Source organism: Oryzias melastigma, unplaced genomic scaffold (assembly GCF_002922805.2).
Source record: "Oryzias melastigma strain HK-1 unplaced genomic scaffold, ASM292280v2 sc00437, whole genome shotgun sequence".
Lineage (NCBI taxonomy): Eukaryota > Metazoa > Chordata > Actinopteri > Beloniformes > Adrianichthyidae > Oryzias > Oryzias melastigma.
The window spans coordinates 1-25,146 of NW_023417033.1; the positions used below are offsets into that span (position 1 = coordinate 1).

At 44.9% G+C, this 25,146-nt stretch overlaps 1 long non-coding RNA gene across 1 annotated transcript; it reads left to right on the top strand.

Annotated features, from left to right (window-relative positions):
• The first annotated feature begins 14,214 nt into the window (after nucleotides 1-14,214).
• On the top strand, nucleotides 14,215-19,799 carry LOC112138498. The gene is made up of 3 exons (XR_002917795.2): nucleotides 14,215-14,276; nucleotides 18,020-18,193; nucleotides 18,510-19,799. It is a non-coding gene; the product is annotated as an uncharacterized LOC112138498 (long non-coding RNA).
• The last annotated feature ends 5,347 nt before the right edge of the window (nucleotides 19,800-25,146 follow it).

Consider the following 25,146-nt stretch of genomic DNA (forward strand, 5'->3'; position numbering starts at 1 on the left):
GTCGACCTAGAATCTGAGGCCAACCCGATTGTTCCTGATTCCGATTCAATTGATGTCCCCAATTTACATCGTTTTGTCACCATCAGAGCAACACGCAGCGACGTGGCGGAATTAATTAGTCGACTAGAATCCATGTACCTGCATGACAACAAAGAGGATGATAAAGAAACTGAAGGTGTAGAAGAGGATGAAGGAAACTTTTCAGAACTACTCCTTGAGATCCATTCAAAGATAGACGCTTTAGAAGGTCGTTTGAGAGAAACGGTGAGCAGCGCTCTTAATAGGGAAGACGGACTGAGAGCAGCGATTGAAGCCGTGGGCCTACAAGCTAAAGAATACATTGATGAAAAACTACAGAAATTGGATGAAACTGTAGTTGCATGTTTGGAGCGTCGTGATAAACAGTGGGAGGACAAGCTGAAAAAGGCTGTCAAGCAACAACGCTCTTTTTGGGGTCCCACTGGATTTTCTACGCCAGCTTACCTACCTCCTCCTCCTCGTACACCTGATGGAGATGTCACCATTACACCTTTCCACGCAGCTACACCCAGACCACCTGTCAGGATGGAATTCCCGCAGTTTGGTGAGTCCCGCAACTCGACTGATGTTACAGAGTTTATCGAACAATGTGAAAATGTTCTCACCCTTCGCCCTTTGAGTAATACTGAGTTTATAGGAACACTAAACACTGTCCTGAAGGGTCCGGCTCAGAGCTGGTGGCTAGCGGCCCGTGGAAAAATTAACAACTGGGATGAGTTCAAAATAGCTTTCCTGGAGGCTTTCCTACCCTCAGATTATTCGTCAGAAATAGAGGAGCAGCTTCGACAAAGTNGAAAAACTACAGAAATTGGATGAAACTGTAGTTGCATGTTTGGAGTGTCGCGATAAACAGTGGGAGGACAAGCTGAAAAAGGCTGTCAAGCAACAACGCCCTTTTTGGGGTCCCACTGGATTTTCTACGCCAGCTTACCTACCTCCTCCTCCTCGTACACCTGATGGAGATGTCACCATTACACCTTTCCACGCAGCTACACCCAGACCACCTGTCAGGATGGAATTCCCGCAGTTTGGTGAGTCCCGCAACTCGACTGATGTTACAGAGTTTATCGAACAATGTGAAAATTTTCTCACCCTTCGCCCTTTGAGTAATACTGAGTTTGTAGGAACACTAAACACTGTCCTGAAGGGTCCAGCTCGGAGCTGGTGGCTAGCGGCCCGTGGAAAAATTAACAACTGGGATGAGTTCAAAATTGCCTTCCTGGAGGCTTTCCTGTCCTCAGATTATTCGTCAGAAATAGAGGAGCAGCTTCGTCAAAGTGTTCAAACACCAACTCAAGCTTAAGAGACTTTGCATATGATCACCGAGCACTCTGTCTTAAATGGCGGCCTGATATGCCAGAAGCAGAGATTGTGCGGCGCATTCTGGACGCATGCAATCCCAGACTAGCCAGCGGTCTGCGGGGCATAGTTTCCACAGTTGAACAGTTGGTTAAGGTGGGTTCCCTCATAGAAAAAGACTGGAGTCACACTAAAGACTATTGGAGCCGTGTCCAGCAGACCAACCCCACAGACCGGTCATCAAAAAGAACAACTCGGAAGCCTGGTCAAGGGCCGGGTCGTGGACAGGGTGCAGATGTGGCCTCAGTGCAAGGCACCCCAACTCTTCTGGTGGTGCCGGTGGATATACGTGGACACAAAGGAGATGCGGTGCTGGATACAGGCTGCACATACTCCCTGATGAGCTCCTCCCTGTGGAATGACATTAAAAAGACCGGAGAGACAATGGGGGCAAATAATAATCTCAAATTCGTCATGGCTAACGGACAAGAAAACAAAGCCCTGGGAAAAGCTAACCTTCTGCTCACCCTAAACAACGTCCATTACCATGTCTGCGTTTACATCCTTGGAGAAGATCAGTTATGTATGCCCTTGCTTCTCGGCCTGGACTTTCTGTGTACAAGTCGGCTTACTTTAAAACCCCATCTAGGAAAATATATAATGACTGGGGGCAAAGAGTACGCATTCCAGCGGAAAACCAGAGAGACTCTGGCATGGAGCCGTGTCGAGCCCTCCGCGTACTTTTATTTAGCTGTTGAAGACTCGAGTAACAACCAACCTACTTCACTGCTTTTGGAGGCTCAACCTGAGGTGGTCTGGCCACTGCTGCAGAAGTGGCCTACAGTTTGGACTACCAATACAGGGAATACCAACGTTATCAAACATCACATCCTGACAACGGATGAGCTTCCTGTGCGGAAAAGAGCCTACAGAGTGTCCCCTCAAAAACAAGCTGTTATCGACGAACATCTCGATAACATGTTATCCAATGGCATCATAGAACCTTCACCATCGGCATGGGCTTCTCCAGTGGTCTTAGTCCCAAAGAAGTGCGGATCACTCCGGTTCTGCGTGGACTACAGGGGGCTAAATGCCAAGACACACCATGACGCCTACCCAATGCCACTAGTACATGAAATTCTTGAATCTATGCAGGGGGCCAAGTATTTTAGTTCACTCGACCTGCAAAGTGGATTTTGGCAAGTTGCCATGGGAGAGGACAGCAAGTGTAAAACTGCCATGATCACCCATCGAGGACTTTTTCAATTCCGGGTCATGCCTTTTGGTTTGCGCAATGCCGGGGCCACTTTCCAACGATTGATGGAACAAGTATTAGGAGACCTGAAAGGAAACAACTGCTTTGTGTATATAGACGACATCATTGTTTTTTCAAAAACCCAAGAACAACATCTGAAGGACCTTGATGCAGTTTTTCAAAAGCTCCACCATGCTCATCTAACCCTCAATGTCAAGAAATGCCATTTCTTCAAGACTGAACTCACCTTCTTGGGTCATGTAGTGTCTGCACGGGGTGTTGAAGTGGATCAAGACAAAGTCCATGCAATCGCAACTTATCCAGTTCCCACTGACCTCAAAAGTCTCCAGAGGTTTTTGGGGCTGGTAGGTTGGTACCATAAATTTATACCTCGGCTGGCTGACATTGCAGCACCCCTCAATAACCTCAAGACGAAAGACGTCCCTTGGGTGTGGTCCGTTGAGTGTCAGACGTCTTTTCAACACCTTAAGGATCTGCTACGTTCACCACCCTGTACTCGCACAACCACAACTACACCTAGGGCTCCAGATCAGCTGTGATGCGAGTGGCGTCGGTTTGGGTGCTGTCCTGACACAATCCGTGGATGGCAAGGAGTGTGTCATCGCTTATGCCTCAAGAGCTCTTCGTGGACCAGAACTCCGCTATTCCACATCTGAAAAAGAATGTCTAGCAGTGGTATGGGCTGTGGAGAAGTGGAGACACTACCTCGAGGGAGACACTTTTGATGTCTACACGGATCACAGTGCTCTAGCTTGGGCCTTCAACTGCCCAAAGACAACATCTCGACTGACCAGGTGGACACTGCGTCTTCAGACTTTCTCCTTTAGAGTACACTACAAAAAGGGATGCTCCAACATTGTTCCAGATGCACTTTCCCGAGCTGCTGTCCAAGAAAACCAGTCATCGGCAGAAAGCTGCGTGGCCCTCACTTCTGCAAAGGCCTACTGGTCGGACCTGCCAACATCATTGCAGGAAGTGGAGAAAGCTCAAGAAAAAGATCCTTTGTGCCAACAACTACTCCTCACCATCAGCGAACCTGCTCAGGGTCGTATCCATTATAGGCTCCAACAGGGTGTGCTTTACCGGGGCGTGCCATCCAAATACAGTGGATACAATTACCAGATGGTCGTTCCGGCAGCCCTCGTTCCAGAATTCCTGGCTTACTATCATGACAGTCCATTTGGAGGTCATTTGGGTCGGATGAAAACACTTCTAAAAATCTTGACTGTGGCCTGGTGGCCAGACATAAGGAAGGACGTCTGGACGCATGTGCGTTGTTGCCAAAAATGCCAGCAGTACAAGTCATCCAACGAAAAGCCTGCTGGACTGCTTCAAACGACGGACATCAAGGCACCTGGTGAAATGCTTGGTGTGGATTTTATGGGTCCTTTTCCATCCAGCAAATCCCAGAACTCAGTATTGATGGTGGTCGTGGACCACAGTAAATGGGTGGAACTGTTCGCACTTAAGGATGCTAAGACTCCAAAAGTATGCCGCATCCTTAAGGATGAAATATTCACACGCTGGGGTGTGCCAACTTACCTGGTTTCTGACCGCGGCCCACAATTCACCAGTCAACTCTTAACCCAGTTATGTATCTCTTGGGGCGTAACTCAAAAACTCACCACTTCATATCACCCACAGACAAATCTAACAGAACGGGTGAACAGGACTTTAAAGACCATGCTGGCGTCTTATGTGGAGGAGCACCATCAAGACTGGGACCGGTGGTTGCCTGAATTCCGTCTCGCCATCAATACAGCAGTGCACGAAACCACTGGTGTGACCCCTGCTGTGTTGGCTCTTGGACGTAGTATCCTAGGACCCTTAGAACGCCTTATTCACAAGACACCTACTCCTGACACATCGGTATATCGCACACTACACACCCATACACAATTTGTAAAAGAGGTGGAAAGGCATGTGGGGGTGGCTAAAGCTAGACAAGCCAGGTATTATAATGCCCGCCGCAAAGATGTACAGTTTGCGGTCGGGAATCTGGTCTGGGTACGGTCACACCCTCAGTCTAAAGCCTCCACTAAGTTCTCTGCTAAGTTTGCGCCCAAATGGGTAGGGCCTGTAAGAGTAGAGAAGAAGTTAGGTCCCGTCAATTACCAAGTTCGTGGGTTGACTGACAAAATGAAGCTGGATGTTGTAAATGTGGTGAACCTGAAACCCTTTTATGGTCCCGATAAGCCGCTGGCTGGGGGGGGGGGAATGTAATGGTTGCCATTGAATGCCAGTTGTAACCATGATTCTCGTGTTAACCGAGTTGTTTTGAGCTGGGTTTTATGCACTTTGAGGTCATGAGTTGTTTTTGTTTTGTGAGCCACCCTATTGGACGAGCGGGACTGTGGCTGAGGAGTGAAAGGACTCCTGATTTTCTTGAATGGACAGGTGCGCAGGAGAGGGGCGTGGCTCAGAGATGCCGGCAGAGCCGCCAGCAGCACGGAGCGGATGATTTCGGTGTGGAGGAAGTTTGCCGTCTCTTTGTGGATTATACCGTCAAAATATTTTTTGAGAGTTTTTTTTCCCTGAGTTGGATTATCTTCTCCATTTTTTTTCCCAATCATCATTTTCCTCGTGGAACGCGTTTCCGAAAGCGGACGAAGCGACTTTCCCACGGTCACGTGAGCTGGAAAGACTTTATTTTTTTTCTCTTTCCTCGCGCTGTCATAACTGTGGGACTTGGGGTTTGGACTAAGGGGATAATATCTATTTGTATTTTGTGTGTGTGGATTTTTGGGGACTTGTTGTTATTGGGTTGATGGGATTTGTGAAGCACCTTCTCATATGAATATAAGTAACATGGGATTACTTAAACAACTTTCTGTATGATTCATTAACATTGTTAAATATTTAATTTCTTCGAGGGATAAAACAAAAAGACAAATTATAACATTATAACATTGACTGCACCCACGCCTATAAAAGGGTGTTGTGACGTCCCCTCTAGAGAGGAGGAGTGATCGTTACAATGTAACGTTTAAAACAACCAGGCAACAACTCACGTAGACAAAAACCCAGTGTCACAGACAGGCAGACAGCTGGTTCCACCTGCAGCAGGTTTATTGACAGAACAAAAGTCCACAGACTAAGCAGCGTCAGACAGGCAGAGGTCATACACAGGCATGGGATCATCCGAGACGAGAGAGGAGAGGAGTCAGAGTCCAGGTGAGGGTCAGGGGCAGGCGGCAGGCAATCAGAGTAACTGGGTCGGGGGCAGAAGGTCAGGTCCAGGGATAAACGCTCAGAGATGCAGGCAGGGTGGCACAAAGAAAACTTCGCAGAGGGTGACAGTGTGGAGCCAGACTATATGGTGAGGAGGTGATGAGATGATGGGAAACAGCTGCTAATGATGAGTCCAGGTGAGGGCAGGTGGTGAGCTCAAAACTCTGGTGAGCGCTCCCTCTGGTGACTGAAGATGGTAGCAGCAGGTTGCTTCATGACACCCAGATTTAAAACCGAATTTACCAAGAAAAACCAAAGTAAAGGTATCCCACAATTCATTGCGCTTGGCAGAAAGCTCAATTTGTACGTCAACGTCAGTGGGCATCTCTACACCATGTTATCACTGGACAGAGGGAGTAACATCCCCGTATAAATGCCTTAGCTCCGGCGCCAAATGAGGCCAAATCTACTGACAGTGACAGACCGAGTTTGTCTGAGTCGCGTTTTTAGGGCAGCTACAGTCGACAATCATGAGTAAACTTATTGGCAGTTCACATCCCTCCTTCCACTGAAAGCAGCTCGGGAGAAGATGTCAATCAAATGCTCAAGGTGGGGGCCAGTGGGCACCTGTGTCGAAGAGGCAGAGGCATGTGGATCCATGTGCAAACCAGGTTTTAATGGAGAACACAGGCTGAGGCAAGGCGAGGTCAAAATACAGGCAGAGGTCAGGACACAGGCAAACAGGGAGTCAAGGAGGCAGGCAGGAGTCACAAACCAGAGGCAAGACAAGGAATAAACTGCTCAGAAATGACTGCGTGGCAATGCAAGACTTCACACTGAGGTGGTGACTGCAAGCAGATTAAATACTGGTGGTGATGAGATGGATTGGAAACAGCTGAGGAATTCTGGCTGAGTGTGGAGAGGGAGTGCAGGGTCAATACTCAGGCGAGCAGCAGGTTGATCCATGACAGAGCCCCCCCCCCCTGCGAGCGGCTCCGGAAGCGAGAGGACCGACGGCGCAGTAGGCGGCTCCGACGACGAGGAGCTGGCCTGTCCGGATGGGACTGGTGGAAGTCTGTGAGGAGAGAGGGGTCGATAATGTCGCTCGAGGTGACCCATGAACGTTCCTCTGGACCATACCCCTCCCAATCCACCAGGTATTGGAGGCGACCATTGCGTCTTCTGGAGTCCAGGATGTCATTTACGCGGTACGCCTTCTCTCCGTCCACTATCAGTGGAAGAGGTCCGGGGTCCAGTGAGCCAGAGGGTGGATCAGCGTTGAGTGGTCCAGAGGCGAGCTTCAGCAGGGAGATGTGGAACGTGGGTAAAATCCGGTATTCAGGAGGCAGCCTAAGGCGGAAGGACACTGGGGCGATTTGACGAGTGATTTGAAAAGTACCCATGAACCTGGGGCTGAGTTTGCGGCAGGGTAGCCGTAGGCGAAGGTTCCGGGTGGACAGCCAGACCCATTGACCCGGAACAAGATGTGGACCCTCACGACGGTGTCGATCGGCCTGGACTTGGGATCGGCGGACAGCGTGTTGAAGTTGGACGTGTGCCGCTCTCCATGTTGCATCACAGCGTCGGAACCAATCGTCCACCGCAGGCAGCTCAGTGAGGCCGCCAGCCCATGGGAAGAAAGGAGGTTGAACCCCCAACAAGCACTGGAATGGCGTGAGTCCTGTGGCAGTCTTCTTGAGCGAGTTCTGAGCATATTCTGCCCAGACCAAAAGCCGACTCCAGTCCTCCTGGTGACGACTGCAGTAAGACCGCAGGAACCGAGTGACCTCTTGGTTCAGGCGCTCAACCTGACTGTTCGACTGGGGGTGGTATCCGGAGGTGAGGCTAACGTTGATTCCTAGTCCCTTGCACAGCTCCCGCCACACCCGGGACGTGAATTGTGGTCCACGATCTGAAACAACGTCCTCAGGTAGCCCATAATGACGGAAGACATGTGTGAGTAGTTGTTCGACGGTCTCCATGGCCGTGAGCAACTTGGGTAGAGGGATGAGACGACATGCTTTGGAGAAACGATCAACAACAGAGAGGATAGTGGTGTTACCTTGGGATCGGGGTAGATCCGTTATGAAGTCCACGGCTATGTGGGACCATGGATGGCATGGAATGGGTAATGGTTGTAACAGGCCGGCTGGTAGTTGTCGCGGAGATTTCGACATCTGGCAAATGCCACACCCGGTGACGAATTGGGCAACGTCTGCCTATAGAGTAGGCCACCAAAAGGCATTCTGGACTAGGGTCTGAGTTCCAGACATACCTGGATGACCAGCGGCTGGGCTGTCATGGACCAGATGTAATACTCGTTGACGATGCGATGGGGGAACGTAGATCCGGTCCGCAGGGCATGTTGGAGGAGGTGGATCAGAGGCGTTATGGTCGTGGAGTTCAGTGATGATATCCCATTGGATGGGAGCCAAGATGAGAGAAGGAGGCACAACACCTTCAGGTTCCGGGGATTCCTCCTGGTCCTTCTCGTGTAACCGAGATAGGGCATCAGCTTTCCCGTTTTTGGAGCCGGGGCGGTAGGTGATCGGGAAATTGAAGTGGGAGAAGAACAGAGACCACCGAGCTTGGCGGGCATTCAATCGTTTGATTGTCTTGATGTATTCAAGATTCTTATGATCAGTCAGGACGAGGAAGGGTTGAGAGGCTCCCTCCAGCCAATGTCTCCACTCCTCAAACACATCCTTCATTGCTAATAGTTCACGATCACCCATGTCATAATTCTGTTCTGGATTGGTCAGTTTTCTGGAAAAGTATGCACATGGGTACATCTTTGGTGGAGAACCGTGTCGTTGTGAGAGGATGGCCCCTACTCCCGTGTTAGAAGCATCAACTTTGACTATGAACTGTTTCTTGGGATCTGGATGACGTAGGATGGGGGACTGGGAGAACCTGGATTTTAACAGTTCGAAGCCTGAAGAGGCCTCAGTGGTCCACCGGAGGACCTTGGTCACCCCCTTGAGGAGGGAGGTAAGAGGTGCTGCGACGGTGCTAAAACCCCTAATAAACCATCGATAAAAGTTTGCGAACCCCAAAAAACGTTGGAGGTCCTTGATGGTTCTGGGTTGGGGCCATTGCAGCACTGAGTCTACCTTGCTCTGATCCATTGCAACCCCTTGGGAACTGATAACGTAGCCCAGAAAAGATATGGACGTGGTGTGGAACTCACACTTCTCACCCTTAACGTAGAGCTTGTTGTCAATTAGCCATTGTAGGACTTGACGAACATGGCTGACGTGCTCCTCAAACGAGTTTGAGTACACCAAGATATCGTCAATGTACACTATGACGTAGTGTTGCAGCATGTCTCTGAAAACGTCGTTGACAAAGGCCTGAAATACAGAGGGTGCATTACACAGACCAAAGGGCATGACTAATACTCATAGTGGCCGGATGTTGTGGAGAAAGCAGTTTTCCACTCATCCCCTTCCTTGATACGGATGAGGTTGTAAGCGCTACGTAGGTCGAGTTTAGTAAAATATTGAGCCTGACGTAGCTCTTCCAAGGCCGCAGGAACCAGGGGCGAGGGATAACGATACTTGACTGTGATGTCATTCAAACTCCTGTAATCTATGCAGGGGCGCAGACCACCATCTTTTTTCTTTACAAAAAAGAACCCTGCAGACACAGGGGACGTGGACTGTCGGATGAACCCTTTCTGAAGTTCCTCCTGAATGTATTTTTGCATAGTTTCAGATTCAGGCTGTGACAGTGGAAACACCCTACCTTTCGTAGGTGTAGCACCAGGCAGCAGTTCGATGGCACAGTCATATGAACGATGAGGAGGGAGACGAGTAGCGTGGTTTTTGCTTGAAGGCCTCGAGCAGGTCCCAATATTGGGCAGGAACAGAGTGTGAGTCCAGGTTGGAGTCACACATGACAAGCTTGGTGGTAGCAAGGTGACGAGTGGGTAACCGCTTGGACGGTGCAGTCTGATGCATCCGGACGTGGTCCCGACAGGCCTTTGACTTGAAGGTGAGTTCTTTAGAGGACCAGGCGATGTTGGGGTCATGTATCTCCAGCCAAGGTAAACCCAGGATGATGGCGCAGTTAGGAGAGTCAATGGTAAAGAAGCGGATCTCCTCCTGGTGGTCCTGGACCTCTAGTTGGATGGCTGGTGTGAGGAACTTGATTGTTCCCGAACCCAGAGGGCGACCATCTAGGGCAGATACTGCCACCCGCGCATCGCAGGACAGCAGAGGAATAGCGTTAGCATGGGCAAATCCCAAATCAATAAAATTTCCCGCTACCCCTGAGTCTATCATGGCTGTGGTGATAATAGTTCTACCCATTATGTTCAAGGTGACAGATATTTTGAAAGAAGGGAAATTATCACTCACCAGCCCCCCCCGACCGTCTCTCTAGACCGGGGGTCGGCAACCTGCGGCTCCGGAGCCGCATGCGGCTCTTCAAGCACTCTCTTGCGGCTCAGTGGTGCATTTTCAAAAATGTTTGAATATAATAAAAAATGTTGGAAGGAAATATATTGTAGCGAATTGGGTGGGAGCAGAGCCAAGCAGATGGCTAGCAGGTTTCAATCCACAGATCACTTATGTCCCTTATGTTGTACGACCTCAAGTGATTGGAGGAAGAACTGTACACGCAGGACATGTAAATCAGTTGGTATCAACATTTTGACGACCATTAATTTAACAGTTCGGAACCATAGAATAGCCGACACTGTGAGGAACCTCACTCATACACACACCACTCTCACTCATGGTGCCGGTAAAACACTCAAGTCCCATAATGCAACACAAGAACAGACACTAACTCCACCCACTAACAAGGAACTATTTCTAAATTAACAGTCAGGCTGCCACAATATTTTTGTTTTAATACGATTTCTGTAGGAGGACAAACATGACGCAAACATCCTTTACGTTTTCCAGTTGTTGTGAGAGGAGTGTAGATGCTTCCACGCCGTCTGAGTCAGCGCACAGCAGAATTCCTGCCCGTGCGTCTGGAGCGCACGTGAGCGCACGTTGCTACGCGGGTTTTGAAGTCGGGTCACGAGCTCCACGTAAAAATCGGCACGCATTGAGCGCGCTGAATCTTCAATCCGGTTCAAGATTTCCACGCACAGTCGCAGCAGCTCAGAACTGTAACTGTGCGTGGAAATCTTGAACCGGATTGAAGATTCAGCGCGGGAGCTGCTTGTGGGCGGAGTCTGCTTCAAAGCACAGAAGTACCAAACATGATCACGAAGGAGAAATGAATCATTACGGTTTGTGTCCGGTCAGGTTAATATGACACCAAGATGAGATGAGCGCTAATGAACAGTAGAAGAAGAATAGAAGAAGAATCTCCTCCCGCCACTGCGTGCGTGACCGCGCTGCTCCGGTGTGGATACCACCTGCTGAGCGCGCCGATGTGCAAGTCTCACACACCGGCCACCTGCGGTGCGTGGCGGGGAGGAGATTCTCCTTCTATTGTATTTTTACTGTTCATTAGCGCTCATCTGCATCTACAACAGGGAGAACCAAAGTAAAAGTGTTGAAAATCCCCCAAATCTTTCTGAAGACTTTTGTTTTCACAACTCTGTCCTTTTAAATGTCTGACTATAAGACTCACGCGCGCTCCAGACTTGGAGGGCAGGAATTTAGGTGTGCACGCGCTTATATTGACTCTTCATTGAAAGTGTTGATTGACGCGGCCAGTGTGGAAGCACCTTAAAGGTGCACGTTACATTTTTGTGTTTTTTTTTCAAATCCTCTAAATAAAAATGACATCAAAAATCGTACTTCTTAATTGCATTTCTTTAATTTCATCAAAGCAATGAAACAAACTGTAATTCATTCATATTGTAGTGTATTGCTGTCGGTCTGGCAGCGCAAGGAATTGTGGGTTACCCATTCTTTTGCCTGTCTGACTGGAATTGGATTTAAGTTTGGGTTTTCGTCAACGTGTTTTGTTGTCTGACTGTTGAACATTTATGATTTTGTCCTGTTATGTTTGAATTCTTCCTGCACCTGGAGTGAGAATGAGGGAGAGACTGATCAGGACCCCCTCTCGTTGTGTCATTGAGGGATGTCAAAATAAAAGCTCAGATGTTCATTATGAGGATATTCAGCTTTTGTCAGATAATTTTGACGCTGCAATATCTCATCAACTTGTCATGAGGCCAAAAATGTAGCTTATATGACACGAGGACACGCGGCAGGAGAAATAATCGTTATTTCGACACATTCTCCATGTGTTACTTTCAGTGTACGACTTTTATAAGCCGTTTCCATTTATGTGGCTCCAGACACATTTGGTTTTTATTGTATTGGTCCAAAGTGGCTCTTTCAACATTTTGGGTTGCCGACCCCTGCTCTAGACGGTCGGGGCATGATGCGCGGAGATGACCAGAGGTCCCACAGTACAGACAGAGGTTTTCACGTATGCGCCTTCCTCGTTCTTCGGGTGAGAGACGAGTGGAACCCAACTGCATCGGTTCAGTGGAGAGGCTTTGTGACTGGCAATGCAAAGTCTGGGGCATGGTGGGAAGTTCTGGCTTTACGTCTCTGGGTCTACGAGTCCGTAATAGATTATCCAGACGAATGGTGACGGCGATGAGCTGGTCAATGTCTATCTCGTCATCGCGGCAGGCGATCTCACGTTGTAATTCTGAAGACAGACCTTGGCGGAATATCGTCTTCAGACTACACGGTGACCATGTAGTCTGGGCTGCAAGAATCCGGAAACGTAGTGAATACGCTGCAGCGGTGTCGTTGCCCTGTTTAATGTCTATGAGCTGTTCGCCGGGCTCCTTTCCATTGGGTTGTGGTGGAACACAGCACGTAACAGCTGAGTAAAGGTGTCGTAGGAGTGAAATGGTAATGAGTCTCCCGACCACACGGCGGCCAACCACTCCAGAGCGTCACCAGACAACAGCGAACACAGGAAGGAAACTTTAGCTTCTTCGGTGGGGTACAGATGGGCCTGTTGATGCAGGAACAGTTGACAATGCAGGAGGAAACCATTACAGTGTTCAGGTTTTCCTGTAAATTTATACGGTAAAGACAGGCGTGGACCAGAAACAGGATTAGCAGCAGCTGAGAGATTCTCCGGACCCAGGGCAGTGGAAGGTATAGCCCTTCTCCTTTTTGGTGAGATTAAACCCAGCTTCATCCATGTAGATGTATTCATGGGATCTTTCCATTGCATCCAGTTGAAAAACCCTCTGTAGAAATATATATTGTTTTGTGAGTGATACGGGAAAAGTGTACATGTTCTCTCACATCATTAGTGTGATCAGTTTGGAGTTGTTGTGTTCAAGTGGTGACAACTGTGCTTTCTTTGTGTTTGACTTTTGTCACCTGTGCACACAATTTATGCAGCATGTGTGCATCACAATGAAAATGTGTTGTCAAGGTGTGTCTAAACAGGTGAATAGTGCTTATGGTTTTACCAAAGGAATGATTGATTCAATCAGTGGATTCAGACAACAAAGCATTGGTTCAGACAATAGGGTTTAGTGTTTTAGCAACTGAGAAAAACTGGATTGAACCAAAACCTAACACAGTGCAGAATATTTCAGCATGAAATTAATAAAACAAGATTTTGTTTTTGCTCTTTTAATTTTTTTTTTTCAACTGGAAAACAGACAAAAAAGTTTAAATTTGGTCCTTATGTCTTGTAGTAACAAATGTGAAAATGTAACAGACTTTTTAATGTAATACTCTGTGAATCTCACTTGTCTGAGTCTGATACTTGATGGTGTCTCATCTTTGGTTCAAGTTCATCAATGTTTGGGGTCAGGCTCTGAGCTGAGGAAATCCTCAGGATTGAGTAAAGGTGTTCATCAATCAGACGCTCCTATGTGATGTTTAGTTTAGCTTCATCAAATAGAACACTTGTTCACATAGATACTGTATGTGCTGACAAACGTAGAGAGAGTCTGAGCAGCTTGGATGTGCAGTTGGAGCATTGTGTCAGGGTGAAATGTGCAAACTCAGCAGCAACCACTAATATTGTTCTTTCAGTGTGTCATTACACATTACTCTTTCTGCTGAGTCAGCAAAGTTTCAATCTTCAGTCAGTCTTTATGGAAGAGATCAGTTCAGGTTTAGAAAAGAACTTTTCACTGACAAACTGATGAAAAAGAGAATCTAGAAAAGCTCTACAGCTGTTTGAAAAACTGATGATTGTTTGATATTTTCCTCATCAGTTGAGTTGATTGTGTGATGATGATTGATCTGAAACTGATCTGTTTCAATAATGATCTTGTAAATCTGATCAAACTCTGTTTACTTGCTGGAACTCCAGTTGTCACCACTGCTCCTGAACACACTTTTCTGTCTGATTTCAGGTTGTGGAACTGCAGTTTGTCAGAGATCAGCAGTGAAGTTCTGGGTTTGGTTCTGAAGAACAACCCGTCCAGACTGACAGAACTGGACCTGAGCTTGAACAACATCCAGGATTCCGGATTTCTTCATCTGCGTGGTTTTCTGGAGAGTCCAGACTGCAGACTGCAGACTCTGAGGTCAGACTTCATGTTTCAGTTTTGTTCAGATCAATATGATGACAAAGTTGTGTTGACACTAAACTGCAGACATGAGGCTGATGTTCTCCTGCAGCAGGCTGACCACCTTCATGCTAAAAGCTGTTTTCTTCTTCTTGCATTCTTTAAGCTTCGAGGCCCCCTGAGTCAATACTAAATTGAGCCGATGTGCATAGCAGTGTATGAATGAAGCCAAAGGTGCTCTCTCCTTAACTTTAGCCTGCACCCATTTAATCCAGAAGACATGACCGCTGCGCCGTCAAAACACTGTGCCACAACTTTACCCAGACATCCGTTTTCCACCAAAAACCGGATAATGAGACATGCAATGTCATCGGCTCGCTTCCCACTGGTAACATCTTCAAATCTGACAAACCGCTCCTTGACACCTGTGTCCGTTACATAACGCAGAACCAGTGCGAGCTGCGCTGCGTTACTCGCGTCTGTCGGCTCATCCACCATAACAGACACAAACAGAGCTTTATTAACTTCCCTTCTGATCTCCTCCATCACTTCAGCAACAGCACTGATCAGGTCGTTTTGTATTTTGCCCGACGTCCCACTAAACACTTTATTAGTGGACAGGTGGTAATGTAAATCCGTGTCGCTCTCAGCAATGAGGGAAAGAAGCTCCACGTAGTTCCTCTGTTTGTGGATCCAGCGCTTTCATCGTGCCCCCGAAATGAAAGTTCCTGCTTGCCCAAAAAAATGACACAGTCTATCAGTTTTTTCAAGATTTCCCTGTTTTTCTTCACCTTTTCGTTATGGAGCTCTGTTTCCCTGCGCACTTGCTCGCTCAGCTGTAGATCCACTCCGGTTTCCCCAAAGGTTTTGGAGAGCGCCGTTGCTTGTAAGTGCAACGGCGGTGCTTTGATGCCTCGTTGCTGCCTTGGTAAGGCAAGACAAATTCTCAAATCCAGTGTGGGTCCAAACACTATGCCGATCAGAGGCAAATAACAAGCACTACCAGCAATACAATTTACAGCGTTCCTCGGAGCCTGTGAGCCAAGAGTACCGCTCGTAGATAGTGGACTGAAAGTGGCGGACAAATCCTTTTCCCGGTTGTGACAAGCTTGATAGCTTCGGAGTTGCCCGACCTTGCTTAACAATGTCCAGCTTTTCTTGAAAAGTCCTTCTTGAAAATGGCTTTGACAGTAAGTCTGCAACCAAATCCATTTCTTCTCCTCCTTCATCCATTGTGGGTTGACAAAACAGCTATTAAATTCTATATATTTGCTTTTGCAGCTCGCTGAGTCGCTACAGATGCAGTTTGCTAGCTCTGGCTAGTACACTCTCTGACTATCCAATCAACGCGTGTGAAAATGCTGACGTTTCCGTGTGCCTGCTAGAGGGCCTTGGTGTCGCCTACTCCAAATCTGATTGGTTGAAGCAACAGTTTGATCAACATTTATTTTATGCTACAGGGCCCACAGAACTGATTGTGAAGGCCTCCAGGCAGATTTCTTTGACCCTAGCAACAAATAGTGCTGAAATGTGATTGGTTACATGCTTAAATAGGAAAATACACGTCTGGAAGCAGCGCAACCAGGGGGCTAGCAATGAAAGGAAGCAGACAGACCATTTGGAATGATTGAATACATATTCATGCACAAAATATAATTAAAATCAGTCTGTGATTCAGATATTTTTAGGCCAGCAGAGAAGGCCTTGCAGGCCCTGACGGCCCACCACTGTTAGAATATTAGAGACGATTATTAGTGATCAAGAAGGTCAATAATGACGATATTCATTTGCTGTAAAAGTGAAAATACTGGAATCCTAATTTATAACTCAAACATCAAAAATGAACTTTATTTAAAAAATAAATAAATAATAAAAGAATGAAATTGTTCCTGAGCATTTAGAGATTCATCTTTCATAAGATTTTTTAAAAAGATAAATAAACAGTTCACTAAAATGTTTCATATAAAAACAGTTTTATATAAATATACAGCATATTAAATGACTTATCTTTGCTATAACAAAAAATCCAATCTGTTCCTTGACACGGTGTCAGTAAGATTTCTTATTTGTTCAAATAATGTAGAACAATGTATTTCCCTGAAGTTTTATTGTCAAAAACTAAAGTGAGATACATTTCGAAAAAACTGTTAAATCTGTTAATCTTTAGTGAAGAGACAAAGTTGTGATGCAAAAACCAAGTAGTCCTGCAATGGTCTCCATGGAAACAGCTTCTCCTGGTCTCATAGACTGCAGAGACGTCACTGATGATGAACTCACTAAGAACTGATGGGATGGTGAACATAGAAACTTCCTTGCATTTTGCAAGTGTCTTGAAGCGCCCTTCATTCTGACTCCACCTGTCTGGAATAGGTGGTGGAGGACCCAAAGTGCAGGAGACCGGGCTTGGAGGCAGAACCTTCAAACATTTAATAAATAAACTGAAACATGAACAAAAAAATGGGATCAAGAAAGGAGTGTCAAAACAGATCAGATGATCTGATAAGGAAGAAGTGAAAAGCAGACACTGAAATAGACTGAAGGTAATTCACTGAAATGAAGGCGACTGTGAATCATGACAAACCTGAAGCTGGTGTGACTGAAGGACAATTCACAACAAAAATGACCAAACATCTGGACCATGAAAATAAATGGAGATTCATTTGACTTCATTGTGGTTGGAGCCAGAAGCCAGTCATTTTCTATGGGTGACATCATACTGACTCGGTCCAGTTCTCAGATACTGTCAATGGTGTTTCTGTCATCCGTCATGCTGTTTGTCCAGAATGGAGTGTTGGAAATGTGTGGAACACGTCTTAAGCATTGTAATGACATCTGTGTCACCAACTTGCTGCAATCACAGTTGAAACGGCTCCAGCTCTTTTTATTGATTTATTTTCTCCTTGAGCTGCACGTGGTTGGTCAACATTAGAGAAGGGATTTCTGCAGGGTTCTCACAGGGTTCTTAAAAAGTCTAAGAAACATTGAATTCATGAATGTAGAAATAATACCTTAAAAAACCTAGAAAAGTCTTGAGTTTATATTTCTGAGCCTTAAAAAATGTGCTTCTAAAATTTTACTTTATCATGTTTCTAATCAAAAATTACATTTTTTAACTATGAATTCTTTGATGAAATGATGTAAATAAAGAGCATCAGAACCAATCGTTATGCAGCGATACACTGGATGTCCACTGCTGGCTGAAAGACAATAGAAAACTAAAAAGAAGCTCTACAGCATCACAGTACAGAACACAAACAAAAATGAGAGAAGCTTCAGTTTGGATGATGGAGAAATGCACATTTAACGTGACATTGAAGAATAAAACATCTTGGAGGTTTATTACACGTCTGTAAAAAGAGACTTCAACTTGGATCAATGCTAAATCTACAAAGCACTTAAAGATGGAGCTGAAATTCTCCCATGATTCATTGCTGTTTGGAGCAGAGCTGAGCAGAAAGAGGAAGTGGACTTTTTCTGCTGATTGTGCAGAAACATCAGTTGGTTTAGATGCAGCCACAGGCTGATGTTTGACTTTCACACATCTGGACTTCTTTACTGAAGCAGCTGCATGTTGTCCTGAATGTTCCTGAATGTTCTCCTTCTCTGCTTCTGCTGGACTCTTCTGATCTGCTGCTGTTGATTCACATCTTTGGACTTTTTCCAAACTTTCTGATCTTCTTCAGCTCTGAACTCTTTAGAAGAACTGAAGGATGAAAAACATGAACTTTGTCTTTAATTGAAACTCTTTCTTCTGGATTCAGGTTGGAGAACTGCAGTTTGTCAAAGATCAGCTGTGCTGCTCTGGTCACAACTATGAATTTAAACCCGTCCCACCTGAAAGAACTGGACCTGGGCTACAACAGCCTTCAGTCTTCAGATGTTCAGCAGCTCCAGGATCTGGTGGAGAGTCCAAACTCCAAACTGCAGACTCTGAGGTCAGTAGAGGGTTGGAGTCAGCCCAGCTGCTTCCAGATGTTTGGTCCTAAAGTTAGTCTGAGAGCAAAGATGCAGAGTTTCCTGTGAAGCTGCAGCTTCTCAGTGAAGCTCTGAGGAGAATGATGACAGACTTCAGGACAACAGTCAGCCAATCAGAGCAGCAGAAGCTCCAACAGGTGAAGATGACAGGAAGCTTCTCTGAACAGAACTGAAGCTCCTGCTGCTCTTTCTGCTGCTGTGCTGCATCACTGACTGACACACCACCATCAGATAGAGACAACACTTCATCTCTGGACTTCTCATTTCTCTCTGCAGGTGGGAGGGAAAGATCAGGAGAATCTGATGTTCCTCCTGGTGGATCAGAGAGAAGCAACAGCAGACGCACTGATGGAGAACTGCACTTCATCTTTTCATTCTAACTTGGAGTGTTGGGAAGTCTTCTGCTTCTCTTCTCTCTCGTATTTGGAGTTTCTCTTAACTTTGTCCTCACACTCTTGCTGTAGTTTTCTCCTCATTTCTCCTCCTTCATCAGATTCAGACATGATGGTTTCCTGCAGAAGCTCAGAAGTCTTTTCTGGTGTTTCTTGGACTCCTGCACATCTCTGTACCACAGAGTGGACCAGCATTCTCTGAACACCCTTCAGCTGGTCCAGAAAGCAGCAGCATGGCTGTTTTCCAACGAAAGAAAACCTTCCAGCAGTTCTGGCCTCAGGATTCTCCATCTGGGAGCATTTTGGTTCTTCTTTTTCATCTTTATCAGACCTTTCAGAACCACAAAGTGGACTGAGGTCCTCTGATTAAAGGCTGCTGGGTTTTGGATTTTGTTCATTATTTTACAGGATGTTGTTCTATTGTAACCATGGTAACTGTGGGAACTGCACTCCTGTTTACTCTGAGTCCTGAAGCAGAAATCCCACCAGAACTAACAAAAGTCTCTCAGTTGAATCATTTTTATATCATCTCTGTTCTGTTGATGATCAAATATTGACTCATGCAGTTTGAAAGACTCAGAGTTTTAGTTTGATGTTTTCTACAGTTTTATGATTGAACTTCCTTTTTCTTTGGTGTTTTCTGGGTAAAACTCTGTTCTTTTTCATGCTGTTAGCATTTTTATCTGCAGTTTTAAAGAAGTTTCATCTAAATCCAGTAGAATCTGATCATTTTCTAGAAAGTCTGAAACTAGTAGAAACTTTCTGAGTATAAAGCCTGTTTTCTCCAGAGGACATGAATGAACAGAGTGGATGTTAGTGAGGAATGAGGTGTTCCGGGCATGTCCCACTGGGCGGAGGCCCCAGGGAAGACCCAGGACATGCTGGAGAGACTATGTTTCTCGGCTGGCCCGGGAACACCTCGGGGTCCCCCCAGAGGAGCTGGAAGAAGGGCCCGGGAGAGGGAATTCTGGGCATCTTTGCTCAGACTGCTGCCCCCGCGACCCGGTCCCGGATGAAGCGGAAGAAGATAGATGGATGGATGGATCTCTTCTTAATAAAGTTAATAAAAAGACACAAGGCATAAGGAGTCGTCTTTCTCTTCTTTATCTTAATTATGTATTTTTAGGAATTTGATTATTTTGTTCTAAGTAATAAATCAGACGTTCAAACTCTTCCTCAGTACTCGAGTACTTTTATTCAGCAGGTAGTTTTCTCCACTGACTTGAAGCTTCATGTGGATGACTTCTTCTTTTCTCCTCTTTTCAGTCAGAAAAAGTCTTTCTTTGGCTCCATGCAGTCTGATCAGCTCTGATTTGGGCTTCAGTTGATGTTTGTGATCATGAACTCTGGATTCTTCTTAGAAGGAGACGTTCTTCCTCTTTAGCAGAGAGCAGAACGTTGATCTGATCTGTTGGAACCAGTGTTGGGACTAACGCCGTTTAAGTATAACGGCGTTACTAACGGCGTTATAAATCAAGTAATTTAGTAATCTAACTAATTACTTTCATCCTCGCTGTAACGCCGTTATAGTTACTTCGTGTAAATCGCGGCGCGTTACTTCAAAGTTTGATGATCTTGCTGGAGCTGGGCGCTTCGCACCCGAACGTTGCTTGTGTTGCGCGCCCCAAGTTGCATCAAGATACATGAGAAAATCCGGTTTCTTTTCAAAATATAACCAGTTTTTCACAATAAAATGCCACGATTGACAAATGTGATCATAATTTTGTGTCTAAACAGGCGGTAGACACGGATATAAACATACAATCACAACACAAACGTGCACGCGCGAGCACAGAGACACACAAAACAGACAGGCACGCACACTTTTTTTTCTTTTTTCACAGACACGTACACACGCAGATCAACGTGGATAGACTCCGGTGCGGAGTGAGGAGTTTCGGGAGTTAATAAAACGACAACAGAGAGGCAGAGAGTAGCTCATCTTAGCAGAAACAGGGTAATATTTATAAAACACACAACACAGACAGACACGAGCGCGCACAGATCAACGCAGTGAGCAGACTCCGGAGCGAGTGGGCGGGGCTGCGGGATTTTGGGAGAGAAAAAAGAGATGCAGAGAGCTGCTCCTCTTAGCAGAAATATGGGTTAATAATTGTAGTTTATTAATTTATTATTGTTTTGCACTTTCAGTTTTTTAAGCCATTTTGTTTAATTATAGTTGTAGGTAAGATACTTGAAGTATGTTAATAGTTGAAACGTTTACCTTTTTTGTGTGAAGTTACATTTTTTATATACCACTTGTTGCAGTGTTTTGTGTGATAATTCTGACAAATAAATATTGAAAATTCTTTCCCTAAACCCTCTCTCATGTGTATCCTAAACTTAGACAATATGACTCCATTGGAAAACTATACCAGTATACTATTGTCGGTTATCATTTATTATTGAATGTAAATTATTTTTTTTATTTGTAACGCAGGAAAAAATACAAAATATTACCATATTTAAAGAGAAATTTAAAACGAGTTACTTTTCCAAGTAACTAATTACTTTGAAGATGCAGTAATTGAGTTACTAACTCAATTACTTTTTGGGAGAACTAAACTAGTAACTATAACTAATTACTTTTTTGAAGTGAGATGCCCAACACTGCCTGTGATTTTACTCACATTCTTCTGTTATTTTACTCTCTTCTGTTTTTCACCTACAAACTCCTGACGTGTCCCAAGTTAATTAATAACACGCTGATGTCATTTCCTGTAAATCATAGAGGATCTTTATGGAGTCTTATCACAGGAGGAGGCTAAAACACACCCATAGAGGGGGCGGAGCTCTGTTCAGGTGTTCCTGAATCAGGAAATAAGGAAGCAGATCTGGACTTTCACCCCTTGATAATAAATTAAACCAAGTCTTTTTCCTGAAATCATCCTCAAACCTAAAAGAGACGGAGCTTGAAGAACCGTCTCTGCTGGTCTTCCAGGATTCAGAGAACTGTAGTTACATAAGTTACTTTCGTTTTTCTCCATGACGGAGCAGGAGGAGACCTCGTCTCCAACTTTCTTCTTCTTCATGGTGAGTCTTTGTGTTTTCTGTTGTCTTCTTCTTCATGATGAAGGCAGTGATGTTTCTATGTGATCTCATCTGTGAGGAAGAGGAGCAGCAGAGGAAGAACTGAGACTGAACTTGTTCTTCTGCTCAAAAATAAAAGTTCTTCTAAAAACCATCAGCTAAAGGTCGTTGGAGGTCACCTGAGAGGGAAATGAGGAGATGAAGTTAGTAGTGGGTGTTAAACAGAGGAAGTGTAGAACTGATCAGACGTGTGAATAACAGTCGTATTATTCCAGCATACAGGTACAGGTCAGATACAGAGCTGCACTGAAGGACAGACTTTGAGGCCTGCTGGATCTTTGCTCTTGATAGAGGGTCGGTGTCTCTCAGACAGAAGCTCATTGGCTGATTCTCTGTGACATCAATCATGATCCTCTCACAGGAAGTGAAAACTCTGCTCCACCTTTCGTCTTCAGCTCTGATTCAAATGAAATCCAAATGTTAGAAAACATCAGTGTCAGTAAATGAAGTCTTAGAGGCTGTAGAAGTTCTTCTGTGGTTTTATCTCTGCTGATGAAGGTTTTGACACGCAGGTCATCAGTGCTGAACTGCTGCATGCTTCCAATCATCTCAGTGCTGAGATCTCCTTCATTTCTGAACATCTGATTCATGATGGAACAAAGCTGTGAGCTCATCTCCAGACACGCGCACACATAGGGGCTTAAGGGTGCTGAGCACCTGCCCTTTCTGTCTCCTATTAAAAGGTGACCTGTTTTTTATTTAAATAAATTTCATTATTTTCTTTTTATTTGTATTCATATTAATTAACTTTTGTTAGTGATATAAGAAATAAAAATGTCACTACCAAATCCCCCCGTGTTCTATGTACTTCAACTCCACTAGGGCTAAGAGAGAGAGAAACTTCTGCTGTCTGCTCCTCAGAGAACTGAAAACACGTGACAGTGAAGCAGCTGAAACCTGTGAGTTCTGGTCTAACTCGTCACCGTCCGCTGATCCAACGAGCTTTAAATGAGGTTATATTTCAGAAAAACGCTGTATATTTGTCCAGTAGTTTCTACTTTAGCCAGACGACTGAGCGTGGAGCATTATTAAAGTTAGCACCACACATATCGAGCAGGGACAGGAAGTTGGGTAGTAAGTACAAAATAAAAGACTGAGGGGATTCTCAAAACAAAAGAAGCATATTTATGGTGAGATCACAGCTTCCTCACTATAAATCTGAAACTAAATTAATCTGTTTAATGTAAAATTTGCTGATTAAAATTGCCAGTTTCTTTTTTTTTGTATTCAAATCTATGAAAACATAACGTGTTTAGAGGACAAGATGCAAAAGAGAATTTAGCTGGCTGTGAATACTCCCCTTCTCCCTCTCCCTTAGCCCTTCCCCTTGATTTGAAGTGGCAGTTGAAGTCGAAGTCCTGTCTGGAATTATAATTTTTTAAGTTTCACCCTCCAAATAGAGGGGTCCAAAGTCCACCATCGCGAGAGTAAACCGCGTCGGGCTGAGAAGCGCTTTTCTTCTCGTGGATGCGCTCTAAACTACAGAAGTTTACATTTAAATGTAAGTAATAACTTTATGTTGTAGCGTGACCTTTTTAAAGTTATAAAACTGCTGTTGTTGTGGATATTCAAGCGGTGGAAGCTCCGAGCTAATGCTAGCGCACCGGCGATAGTAATGACGTCAATGAACGAAAACCATCCCTGCTTATGTCTGATATATTTAACAAACATCATTTATTCATGATCTCTTCTCTGTCTTTAGTTCAGGAACTCTCCCATTTCTGATATTAAGCTTCTTCCTGTTTGGAAGTTCTTCTCTGTGCTGCTCTCAGTGAAGCAGAGCTTTCTTCAACAAATCACCGAGTCCAGAGCTGCTCAGCCTGCAGTCCTCTGCTGGTTTTAGCATCTTAGAGGAGAAAAATGTCATTCTATCTTTCTTTTCACCTCATTACTTCATTTCTCTGTTTTTCTTGATCTGCTTCGTGTTTCCTGAATTATAGAAACTAGGGATGCAACAATATTCAATTTAAAACTTAACCATTTGATACACGTTCCACAGTTCGGTACGACATTTTTTACGACACACATTTTATTTATCAGAACCACTGTGAGCTGCCTTCTGCGTGTCTCTGTGTATTCATGTCTTTGTGGCTGAGCTGGTCTGCTCCAGGTCTGCTCTCACTCTCTCCCCTGCTAGAAACTATTCTGCCTCTCCCCCGGGAGGAGGAGCCCAAATGCTGAAACAGTAGCAACAGTTATAGCTAGATAACAGTAGTTCTGTGGCCGGCAACGTGCTCACGCACCGGCTGCGTCGGCGCGTTCGGGCGGCCAGGTTTCAGTGAGGAGTCTATGCAAACACATAGAGCAGTTTTTGTAGACTTTTCATTGGGAGTCTGCGCCGACACAGCCGGTGTGTGAGCAGCTTCCTGCTCATGTTTGAAGACGAACCACCAAGACTAAAACCTGTGGTGTGAAGAGATCTGGGGTTCACCGTCGAATATGAGAATCAGGGAGCGAAATGTGTTAACAAGAAGAACAATATTTGTTAGATTTCCCTCATCTCTATATCATGCAATGTAGAAAACACGTCCAACATGGCCGCCCATCTCTGACGTCATCACACAGACCTACCACCGTCTTAAAGTTGAACAACTAAGCAGGTAACAGGATTTGATTTTGATTTGATTTGTTTATTTTATTCCATTCATGAAGAGAGAATTACATGAACATGTTCGTTACCTATCAACAGTCTACATATCTTCATGAGAGGAAAGGAGCAGTGAGAAGAATACAATTCTTGTTTCAGTTCTGCCCCTATATTACATCTTATCCCCACATACTAACTACACGTTACATATTCCTCAAGTTTTGTCTTTACAAATATTTTTTTAAATAATATTTTATTAGTACAGCTTTTCAAAATGTCCTGTTCAGCATTCCAAACTTTTACCCCAACAAAAGAAAAACATGTCTGCTTTAAAGCGGTGCGAGCAACTGGAAACTTAAAATCATATTTCCTCCTGTGATTTTCATCTTCTAAGGTGAAAAAAAATAGTTTTTGCAGACTCTCTGGCATCTCTCTGTTTTTAACTTTAAGCATGCCTAATAAAGTCTGCTGTTTTACTAAGTCCTCAATTTTTAACAATCTCGACTCCACAAATAAAGCATTTGTATGTTCTCTGTATCCAACTTTATGAATGATTCGAATAACCTTTTTCTGCTGTAAGTATAACGGTGTTAAATGAGTTTTATATGTATTACCCCACTCTTCAACACAATAAGTGAAATAAGGCAGTACAATTGAACAGTACAACATTCTTAAGACATGACAGGATAAGTAATGCTTAATCTTATTCAAAACAAATACAGTTTTAGCCACTTTACTTTTTATATATGATATATGTGACTTCCAAGACAATTTTTTGTCCAAAATTAACCCAAGAAATCTGTGCTCAGAAACTTTGTCAACTGTTACTCCATCAATCGATAGT